Source organism: Talpa occidentalis, unplaced genomic scaffold, assembly GCF_014898055.3.
Source record: "Talpa occidentalis isolate TD23 unplaced genomic scaffold, MPIMG_talOcc4v2.1 talOcc4.15, whole genome shotgun sequence".
Classification (NCBI taxonomy): domain Eukaryota; kingdom Metazoa; phylum Chordata; class Mammalia; order Eulipotyphla; family Talpidae; genus Talpa; species Talpa occidentalis.
The window spans coordinates 58,855,391-58,867,218 of record NW_023601543.1 but is presented as its reverse complement, the minus strand read 5'-3'; the positions used below and the strand labels follow the sequence as shown (position 1 = coordinate 58,867,218).

Below are 11,828 nucleotides of genomic sequence, written 5' to 3'. Positions count from 1 at the left end.
AGACATATTCAGGGATTCCATTTTAAAGAGTTCTTTTAAGCTGGTAAAAATGGCACACATAAGATATCAGAAAGAAAAAAAAAAAACATGGGAAAAGCTCCTTTAAAAGGTACTCCTGAGAGACTCAACTTGAGGTTCTTTAAGAAATCACTGCCATCCTTTGCAACAAGAGAGTTGCTGCAGAAGAGAAGGTCAAGCTTAGGAAGAACGTCAATTCATTTAAAGAACAAAATACAAGCATCAATATTAGTAGCATAGATATCAATCAGTATAACCTTTACTGAGAATTAAATGTCCACAATGAAAATGCAATGGCAAGTGGCACCAAATACATCCAGAGGACCCAGCTACCATTCTCAAACTCAAAACAGCTCTGGAAAACTCTGCCAAAGAGAGAGCACACTGGGCTGGGCAGGCCATTTCTGAATTCACAGACTTTCACCGCTACCTGGATTGACAAGGTTTTTTGAAAACCAGAAACACAAAATCAAAGGCAGAAGTAGAGTTCTTTGTCTGTAGACAAGTATCTAAGAAGTAGATGTCCCCAAGGATGCAAATGATGAAGGCCTGCGAATGTCTTTGTTCACAGCAAAGACAGCAGACAAAATAACTTTCCTTCTCCCATGATGCAGAGTTTGAGAACAGTATCTTGTCATTCACTCTTAAAATGCCAGGGAAAGAACAGTGACGGTAGTTCATGGGCAGGGATGGGGCCTGAGATGAGAAAGAGAAGGTATGGGTACAGATAGGAGAACAAACAAACAAAACAGCATAACTTATTCCAGAAACTCTTTTCATAAATGCCGAGCTTCTTAACTCCAAAGTTAGGCATGTGAGAATCCATTCAAAAGTAGAAAACGACCTATTCCCCACCTGATCATAAATTCCAGGAAATGCCAGGCGCTTTGATTATTATGGCCCATATGCCACAGATTCATTAAAACACAGACCTGTTTAAGTTACAGGAAGCACAGCTTTGCGGAATGAGCTCCAGAGTGAGTCCTGGCTTGACTGTTCTATGTTAAATAATGCTAGGCAATTTGCTTAGTCTTTTTCTGTGTCGTAACTCTAATGGTAAGAAGAGACAGGGGGCATGGGGAGAAAGATTCCCCATTTCTCCTGCTTAACGTTCATACATGTTGTGAGAATCGATAACTGGCATCCTGAGAACACTGAGAAGTTTCCGGAGGACTAATACTGGGCATCTCCCAGAGCTGCATGCCTGGAGCTTGGCCCATCTCCCCATGGGACTCCACAGTGCTGAGAATGTTGAAAGATTCACACTGTAAATTTCCTCCTTCAGCAAGTCCCACTTGTAAATTACAGTTCATTGGTATTCTCTGATGTTCCTTGTGTAGGAGGTAGGAGCTGACTGCTTATTTTTAAAATAATTTCCAAAGCGGGATTTTTTTGTTAAATATCAAGGCATTTTAACTGGGAAAAGAAAGGAAAGAGAAATATCTCATTCAGTGATAAATGGATTGATTCACTTACTCATTCCATAAACATACAGGGAGCAGCTCCAAAGTGCAAGAAATCCTGATGGCTCTAGAAATGCAAAGTCAAGTGAGGCAAGGCTCTGCACTCAGGGGCTTATGCTCTCATAGGAGAAGAACACAACAAGCCCAAATCATGCACCCAGAGTTATAAAAGCCCATTGTGGCCATGGCTACACTGTCCTGGAGTTTCCAGAACAGCACATCCCTTGAAATAGACTGTAAAGACACAGAATAATTAGATGGAGAAGCAAAGGCCATTCCAAACAGAAGGAGCGGTATCCACAAAAGTAGGTGTGACCCAGCTTTCCTACATAGAGAAATATTAAATACGTAGAGAAATATTTCCTACATAGAGAAATATTCAACGCGATAGATATAGAGCACAGCTACAGAAAAGTAGGCTCTCGACAAGTGGGGCAGTGCCAGTGAAAGGGAGGCAGCTGATGGCGCCCGCATAAATGCCTCACCCATCCTTGAGGCCCTGGTGTTCACTGGTGCTAGGGGAAGAGGCAGGATGGAAGGACAGACATGCACAAGATCAGCCTTGGCCCTTCCAGCCTCCAACTGCAGTGATTACCCCGGCCCCACGTACTAAAGAGAAAATAACCATGTCAGTTATGCTTTTCTCAGAATCACTGCTTTAGGAGGTGCCTTGAGGAGCCAGGAACTGAATCATATCTAAATTCATGACTAAAATTGTAGAAAATGTGCAGATCTGCTAGACAGTGTGAGCACCAAAGAATAGGCCTCCTTAAGATATTCAGTACAGGCTCCCCCAAACTGTGTCATGTGGATTATTTCAGGCTGAGGTTAATCAAGATCCTGCAAGCTGCAGAGAAACCTTTACCCCTTTCTTAACTACCTAGAAGAATGAAAATTGGGGTATTCCCCCAGAATAAGGATTTTTTTATTACCCGGAAATAACCATTCTTTTTTTAAAAAAGATTTATTTATTTATACATACAAGAGCTGGGGTACAGGCCAGAGGTGTGGGGGGGTGGTGGTGAGAAGATTCACCAGAGACAGAATGGGGAGCAGAACAGGCAGATCTACTGAAATACACTGCAGAGGGGAGCAGTGGGCGAGTCAGGAGAGGTCTGCTGCACCGTGTGGGTTGCTCCCTGGCCAGGAATCGAACTCATGCTGCAGTGGCTGTGGATAGCTTCATAGGTTGTGTCTTAACCCTAGCCCCACCAGGGAGGCCCTGGAAATAACCATTCTGTTGGAAAAACCCACTTATATGGCAGGGCAGGGATATTTTCATCATAGCAGTCCCTCTCCTCTCTTCTTCAAGCCCTGGATCTGTATCCCATTCCTTGGCTCAGGATAAACGCCCTTTTTTTTTTTTTGTCTCATTTACTTTAGAATTTACATCCATGTAAATTCTCCATATGAATGTAATTAAATTTGTTCTTTCCTCTTTCTAAAATGTCTGAGTTCATTTGATTGCTTAACTAGCCCAACCAAGGAGCACCCAGAGGGGTAAGGGAAATTTCCTTTCTGCCCCCACAGCGCCCTCTGTTGAAGAGACACAACCCCTCTAACGCGGCAGCGGGAGATCGCAGAGGTTATGCTTTGGCGAGTTGGAGCAATTACCCTCTAAAAACACTAATGACCACTAACATTTATTGAGCTCTCATTAGATGCCAAGCACTATTGTCCCGAGGACATGCCGAAGACTAAGAAATAGCTCCTGACTCTCAAGTGACCTCCAAAAAAAAAAAAAAAAAAAAAGTCATTAGAAACAAACAAAAAAATCAAAGGGAAAAAAAACAAGCTCTTGCACAACCTCTGATTAATATGTGAGGTTTTTGTTGGTGGTGTTTTAAGAATAGTCATTTATCTAGTTCAGCAGTCTGAAAAAGACATTTAGATCAAAGAGAATCATGTGTAAGATTTTTCTCCATTGATCATAGTGCCAGGAGAGAAAGCTAGAAAAAGCTAAGTATCTGCTGCCTCCATGTGGCCACAGTTCATCCTTTACACTCAACATTCACATCAAAGTACATTTCATACACCAACATCAGAAGTATGAAATGAAGAATTTTGAAGAAAAAGGCTACAGTCTTATGTGAGGGACTTATCCTTGCCTGTGTTCCTAGGAAAATACTATGATTAAATTTGAAAAAAAAAATTGCATCTCTCTCCAGGACAGCCTAAGAGTAGTACATTTTGGTTTATCCTTTTTTAATTGAAAACTCCTTAAAACTCCTTAAATTTCTGCAACGCCCAAACAGGTAAAAACAGGTTTTTTCCAGGAATCAGAGGACAAATTCCGGAAGCTTGTCAACCAATATCTTAGTTATGCACTGTGAAGGTTGTGAAGAATTTCAACCAAAGTTCAAATTGGTCATTTTCTGGTCTTTTTCAACTAACCTCTCTCCATCCTACACTCCACTCCTTAAAAATCTGTCATGAAATACGCTTAGCCAAGCAAATACATTTGCTCTTCTCCACATATAGGCCAAAACAACTGAATCAAGTTATTCTCTCACATTTATTTCCACTTTCTGGAACTTTATTCTTTTCCATTTACTTCACCCTAGGCAATTTCTACACCTAAATTCATCTTGTCTGTAAAATATTCCCAGACTCCACTAAGAAAACTTAGGGTAACAATTTCAGTATCTTCACCTGGAGTAAAAAAAAAACCAAAAAACAGAAAGACATAAAAAAAATGACTAGACGATACTTTCTACTTTGGCACTTACACATAAACAACTTAAGGATTGCATCTAGTCTTCTGTTTTTGTTTTAAGATTTATTTATTTATGCATACAAGAACTGGGGTACAGGCCAGAGGTATGGGGGGTGAGAGGATTCACCAGAGACAGAGTGGGGAGCAGAACAGGCAGACTGAGTGAAATACACTGCTGAGGGGAGCAGCGGGTGAGACAGGAGAGGTCTGCTGCGCCACGTGGGTAGTTCCTGGGCAGGCTGGGGATCAAACTTGTGCTTTGTCTTCTATACTATTACAAAGATACATATAGAGATACATATATGTGGTGTGTCACCTCACCACATCCACCACACCAGACACATGGAGGGTAGAGAGATGCAGAGACAGAGACAGAGACAGAGAGGCAGAGGAAATAAGAGAGTTCAAGACACTTTTTTTTTCATGTTAGCTCTTTATTTTTACTCTCAATTTGTATCGTTGTCCATCTTCATACACTATCACACTGTTTTAGCTAATGTCATTTTATAGCAATTTTTGAAATCAGGAAGTAAAAGTCTTTCAACTTTGTTCTTTTTCATAAGTGCTTTTGCTATTTTGAGTCCTTTAAGAATCAGCTTGTAGGGGGCCTCTCTGGTGGCACAAGGAGTCAAGACGCAGCACTATGAAGCTACCCGCAACCACTGAAGTACGAGTTCAATTGCCAGCCAGGGAGATGACCCACATGGCGCAGCAGACCTCTCCTGTCTCGCCTGCTGCTCCCCTCAGCAGTGTATTTCAGTCAATCCGCCTGTTCTGTTCCCCACTCTGTCTCTGGTGAATCCTCTCACCCCCACACCTCTGGCCTGTACCCCAGTTCTTGTATGCATAAATAATCTTTAAAAACAATTAAAAAAGAATCAGCTTCTAAATTTCTTTATTTTTTTTTTGTAATTTTTTAGAATTGAGGTAACACTGGTTCACAACACTGTCCATTATCTAGGGGAACAGGCTCATACCTCCTCAGATGTGTGTCACCTCACCACATCCAGCACCCAAGCTCCTGTAGCCCTTTACCATAGACCATTCATTGGGCCTCCTTCTCCCCATTGATCCCACCCCACCTTGAACTCCATAGTCATATTTCTAAGGTTTGTTTAGGTTTAGTTTTGTCAGTTCCTTTGTTTTGTTTCTTTATATTCCACCCATGTGTGAAATGATCCAATATTTGTCTTTCTCCTTCTGACTTATTTCACTGAGCATCATCCCCTCCAGCTCCATCCATGTTGTTGTAAATGGCATGAGTTTATCTTTTTTGATCACTGAGTAGGGTCCCATTGTGTGTACACACCACATCTTCTTAGCACACTAACATGTCATTGGGCATTTAGGTGGCTTCCACAACTTGGCAAATGCAAATAGTGCTGCAATAAACATAGGAATGAATAATCCCTTTGAATTAGTGTTTTTGCATCTTTTAGATAAATACCGATGAGTGGAACTGCTGGATCACAAGGCGTGTTTATTCTTAATAGTTTGAGAAACTTCCATACTGTTTTTCACAGAGATTGGACCAGTCTACAAACCCACCAATGGTGTATGAGTGTTCCCTTTTCTCTATACCCTTGCCAACACTTGATTCTGGTATTTTGTTTTGTTTTGTTTTCTTTTATTTTTTGGATATGCGTCTATCTCATGGGTGTGAGGTGGTATCTCATTGTGGTTTGGATTTGCATTTCCCCAATGAGAAGTGATGTTAAACATTTTTTTCATGTGCTTGTTGGCCATCTATATGTCTTCTTTGGAGAAGTGCCTATTTACATCTTCTGCATTTGTTGACTGAGTCGTTTTCATGTTGTTGAATTGTATGTGCTATTTGTAGATCTTGGAAATTAGCCCCTTGTCAGATGTATAAGGTGCAAGTATTTTCTCCTATTCACTAGGATGTCTTTTTATTTTAATGATAATTTCTTTTGCTGTGCAGAAGCATTTTAGTTTGATGCAGTCCCATTTGTTTATTTTCGTTTTTCTTTCCCTTACTCTTGGAGTGACGGCCCCAAAGACATCACTGAAGCCAGCGTCATGGAGTATTTTGCCTATGTTTTCTTCCATACATTTTCTAGTCTTTTTCTAGTCATACATTTTTTGTTTTTTGGTCTTACATCCAAGACTCAAATCCATTTTGAGTTAATTTGTGTGTGTGTGTGTGTGTGTGTGTGTGTGCGCGCGCGTGCCGTGACATAGCAGTCTAGTTTTAGTTTTGTGCACATGGCTGTCCAGTTTTTCCAACATCATTTGTTGGGGACATTACTTTTTTAATTGTATACTCTCAATTCCTTTACCATAGATTAACTGTACATATAAGTGTGGGCTTATTTCTGGACTCTCAATTTTATTCCATTGATTTGTGAGTCCATTTTCATTCCAACACCATACCAATCTGATTACAATAGACCTGCAGCATAGTAAGTTTGTAAATTTTCAGTGTGGGAAGAGGAAGTTGGAATTTTTTTAGGATTGAGTTGAATCTATAGATCTATTTGGTATCTATACCAATCTATTGTATAACTCTACCTGACAGTATTTGGTTTTCTAACCCATGAACATGGAATATCTTTTCATTGATTTAAATCTTCATTAATACCTTAGCCATAGTCTGTACTTTCAGTGCACAAGTCTTGTATTTCTTTTGTTACATTGATTCCTAAGTAATTTATTGCCGATGCTATTGTGCATGGAATTCTTTTCATAAATTTCATTTGTATATTTTTCATTGTTAGTATACAAAAATAAATTGATGTTTGTGTATTGATCTTATATGCTGCAACCTTGCTCAAATTACCTGTTCTAGAAACTGTTTTCTGTAGATACCCTGGTATATTTTACATATAGCATCACAGCATCCACAAATAATTATACTTCCTCCTTTCCAATCTGGATGTCTTTAAATTTTTTCCATGTTGCATTGGCTAGAACATGCAAGTCAATGTTGAGTAAAAGTGACAATGGTGAATAACTTTGGCTTCTTCTCTGTTGAGGGAAAGTGTTCAGTCTTTCACCACTAGTAACTGCAGGATTTTCATAGATGACATTTATCTAATTGAGGAAGTTCTTTCAATTTCCAGTTTGCTAAGAGGTTCTTAATTTTTTTTTCTTTATCATGAATGGGCATTAGATTTTACCAAATGATTTTTCTATATCTATTGAGATGATCTTGTGTTTCTTATCCATTATTCCATTAATACAATTTATGATAGAAGTTGATTTTCAGATGATCAATTAATTTTGCATTATTGAAATTTCTAGAGTTTTTTATTTCTTTGGGTAAATTAGAATTAACATCTAGTATCATTTCTTGTCAACCTGAAGGACTTTGTTATTTCTGGAAAAACACATTTGTCTGCAAAAAAAATAAGATTATTTTGACATTACAAAATACTAAATAATGCAACTTAGAAGTAAGTACAAGGCTAAAATGGGAGGGCACAAAAATGTTGTTGGATCCCATTAACTGCTGGCACATTTATACTTTCACATTGTATCTATATATATTCAAAAAAAATTAACTGTGAGGTGACCAACAAGTCCTTGGTGTTTTTTTTTAAGATTTATTTATTTATGCATACAAGAGCTGGGGCACAGGCCAGAGATGCGGGGGGTGAGAGGACTGACCAGATATAGAGTGGGGAACAGAACAGGCAGACTGACTGAAATACACTGCTGAGGGGAGCAGCGGGCGAGACAGGAGAGGTCTGCTGCGCCATGTGGGTAGCTCCCTGGCCGAGGATCAAACTCATGCTGCAGAGGCTGTGGATAGCTTCATAGTGTAGTGCTTAACTCCTCGCATCACCAGGGAGGCCCAAGTCCTTGGATTATTAGCTCATTATCCTCCTCCAACCTATGTGAAACTAGATTGGAAATTCTTTTTGTGTTTGGATTCTAGAAGATTGTTCTTACCTGTGGTGCTATATTTCCATATGTAATAGTTTTTGTCTTTCTATCTTCCTATTTGAGTCTTCCATGTTTTATTAATATGTTTAATATCTTTAGCATTTGGTTTTATTTACTTATTCATTTATTTTGACCTTCGTTGGCTTCTGTATGTACTCAGATCTGTTTTGTAGTTGCTGAGTCTTCAGGGTGGGGAGGGACTTGGAAGGATCCAGATGTTGGTGTGGTTAAGTTGAACTGGGACTGGGATATTGTTATCAACAATATCCCTCCTCTCTGGTTTTTGCGATGAGAAACTCAGTACTCCCTGTGCTTTCACTATACCTCACAGAGTAGGTAACAGCCTCAGAGGGTTAGAAGGGGGAGTACAGGTACGAATGACTGTTCTGCTAATATCTTTATTGGGGACACAGTCTGTGGAGCATCCCAGCTCCTCCACAAGGTGTTCCCCTTTCTAAGGGCTATGCCTCCACACAACAGCTGTCATGAGTTCCCCTACTCCAGACCACAGCCCACATGTTTCTCTCTCCACCTGCTTCCTATTCAATATAGCATGAGTCTCCTCAATGTCCATTCTTCTGAAGTCTGCACTGGTCTCTACAGACCAAGGGATAATCAATTTTACTCCTATCTGAGATATTATCTGTCCAACAATGGTCCCTCTGGCCTGCTGCTTCAAGAGCCACAGCCTGTGGGGACCAGGCCCTGCAGTTGCCTGTGACATCTACTCCACTTGGCAGGGCTTGCTCCACTGCTTGCCAGAATCTACCGGGAGTGGGTTCCTTCCATGACCCTTCCCTGGGGCTCACTGTAGCCACCGGGGCCTACTTCTGTGGGCTTATTTCCCAATTCCATCCAAGGGCTTGCTTAGGTCTGCCAGGGCCTACCTTGGCAAGGGTTGCTTCCAGGTCCCCCTGGAGCTTGCTGAGTTCTGCAGGGAGCCTACAACCATTGGGGCAGCTTCCAGGACCTGTTTGGGGGCTGAGATTTGCAAATATTATAGTGGCAGTTCTATTTCCAGCACTCTGCTTGGAGTTCACAGAGGCCTACCTTGTTGGCTCTGTGCAAATGTTTGCAGAGACCTACTATAACAGTTCTGCCTCTAGATCCCTCCACGGAGCTCACCAAGGGTACACCTATGTCCGTGGAGGCCTGCTATGATGGGTCAGCTTCTAGGTTCCTTCCAGGACTCACAGAGGCTATGTCAGGCCCTTCCTGGAGCTCACTGAAGCTGCACAGTTACAACACAATGTTTTAAAAGCGTCAGAGATAAAACAAGGAAAGCAGCATTAGAAAAATCTCATTGGTGGTTTGAATGAGAGACAAAGCTAGAACCAGAGCCAGACATGGACAGCAGATACATCCCAATGAGAGCCAAAGGTGGCAGTGAACGTGTCCTCAATGTCAGTCACCAGCAACAGTTGAAGGTGACATAATGTCCTGGCCCGGATCAATGAGTATCTTCAACTGAATCTGACAAAGATCAAACAGTTGTGCTCAGAAACTGCCTGCTGTCAGATTATGGACTTGCTGTTCCCCATTGCCTTAAAGAAAGTAAAATTCCAAGCAAAACAAGAACATGAATGTATCCAGAATTTCAACACACTACAAACAGGTTTTAAGAAGATGGATGTAGACAAAATAATTCTGGTGGAAAATTAGTAACATAAAGTTTCAGGACAATTTTGAATTCATCCAGTAGTTCAAGAAGTTTTGATGTAAACAATGATGGAAAAGACTGTGACCCTGTAGCTGCCAGGCAAGGTGAAGGAACTGCAGTGGCACCTTCCCTTGTAGCTCCAGCTCCAAACAAACTGGAGAAACCTCTCAGCTCTGGCAGTGCAGCTCCACAGAGGCCCATTGCAACACACAGAACAACTGCAGCCCCTAAGCTGGCCTGGGTGTGGTGAGAAAGAATCCCAGCGTGGGCAACTAGGATGGTGAAGTAGCTGAACTCATGCACTAGGTGAATGTATTGAAACTTATTTTCAAAAATTTGGAGAAATCTCAACTTCAGGAAGCTAAAGAACACTGAATTGATTTGCCAAGAGAACAAGGGATAAATCAGCCTGTATTGCAGAGGACTGTGGACATTCTTTAAGCCATAGATGAAGGCTTTGTTATACCTGATGAAGGGGGCCCACAGGAAGAACAAGAAGAGTATTAACAGGGCTCCTTGGTGGTGCAAAGCGGTAAGCATTAGCATTATGAAGCAACCCGCAGCTGCTGCAGCATGAGTTCCATCCCCCGCCAGGGAGCAACTCACATGGCACAGCAGACCTCTCCTGTCTTACCTGCTGCTCCCCTCAGCAGTATATTTCAGTCAGTCTGCCTGTTCTGCTCCCCACTCTGTCTCTGCTGAATCCTCTCATCCCCTGCACCTCTGGCCTGTACCCCAGCTCTTGTATGCATAAATAAATCCTTAAAATAATTTTAAAAAGAGTATTTAAAATAGGCTTCTCTATTTCAAGCTATAAAAAGTACCATTGCAGGAGATCTTCTGTGTTGACATGGTGTCTGGGGAAGGAAGAAAGGACCTTGGAACCTGCTGGTCACAGGCCTGGCAGGGCTGTTTGACCTGCTGAGACATGGGCCCAAAAGAAAAGTTTCAAAAGTTGCTCTATAAAGCAATTTGACATAAAGCATTCCTGCTAAGAAGCAAGACTCATTGCTGCCTGGATGAATAGAGGGTGTGCTTCAGCCCTGAGTCATTTTGAGTTGAAGAGCCTGATTTTCATTGAGCATCTCTCATGATTTTTCCAATTATTCCTGAAATTCAATGTGCTGTGTTTTTTGAGAAATGAGGCATGTCCAGTTTTTAAGTCTAACAGATTACTTTTGGGAACTTGACATCGTCTCTGGGATTCGAATGGGGGTGGCGTCCCATTTTACTCTCTTTTACGTTTACAGTTAACGTGTTTTTCTTCTCTGTTCCCCTTGCCCACTGGGGATTTCCCTTCAGCTTTTTAAAATTTGCTGCTTAGAGAGGAAGTTCACAGGCAGGTGATGCTGCTGCAGGTTCTATCTGGGCCTCTGGAAAAGGGAGGGGTGACAGCCATCCCTATCCTGGAGCTGCACCGCTGGGTGTTCCCGGTACCTGCTGGCCACAGCCCTCCACTGCTGGCCGACTACTTTGCCCGCACATTCATCTCTTTAGAGAGAACGCTTGTTAGATGTTACTAGATGTTAATTTTCTTTTTCAGAAAATACAGTACCATGTGAGTTCATTATTAATATTTAAAATGTTTCATCCCTGGGCCTCCCCGGTGGCGGTGGCGCAGCAGTTGAGGTTGAGCGCTGGGCTGCGAAGCTGTGCGCAGCCATCTGCAGCGCAGGTTCCATCCCCAATCCCCGGCCGCTGGTGAGGGTCCCACATGGCACGCAGACCTCTCCTGCTGCCTGCTGCTCCCCTCAGCGGTGTATTTCAACAGTCTGCCTGTTCTGTTCCCCGCTCTGATTCTGGTGAATTCTCTCACCCTCCCGCACTTCTGACTGTACCCAGTGCTTGTATAAATAAATCTTCAAAAAAATAAAATAAAATGTTTCATCCCTTAACTCTTCCTCATCTGCGTTGCCCACAGCCTACTCAGTCTCTCCATTTGGCTGAAGTCTGCAAAATGTGAGTCACCCACTCTGAGACTGTCCAGTCCCTGATGTATTTGTATTGTTTTGTTTCTGGTATTAGCTTGCCCTAAAATGTTTGTAGAAAGCACATATTTTAT

The 11,828-nt window shown here is 41.8% G+C and overlaps 1 pseudogene; it reads left to right on the top strand.

Moving 5' to 3' along the window:
• Positions 1-983: 983 nt before the first annotated feature.
• LOC119245688 (microtubule-associated protein RP/EB family member 1-like) lies at positions 984-10,273 on the top strand (annotated as a pseudogene).
• Positions 10,274-11,828: the final 1,555 nt, after the last annotated feature.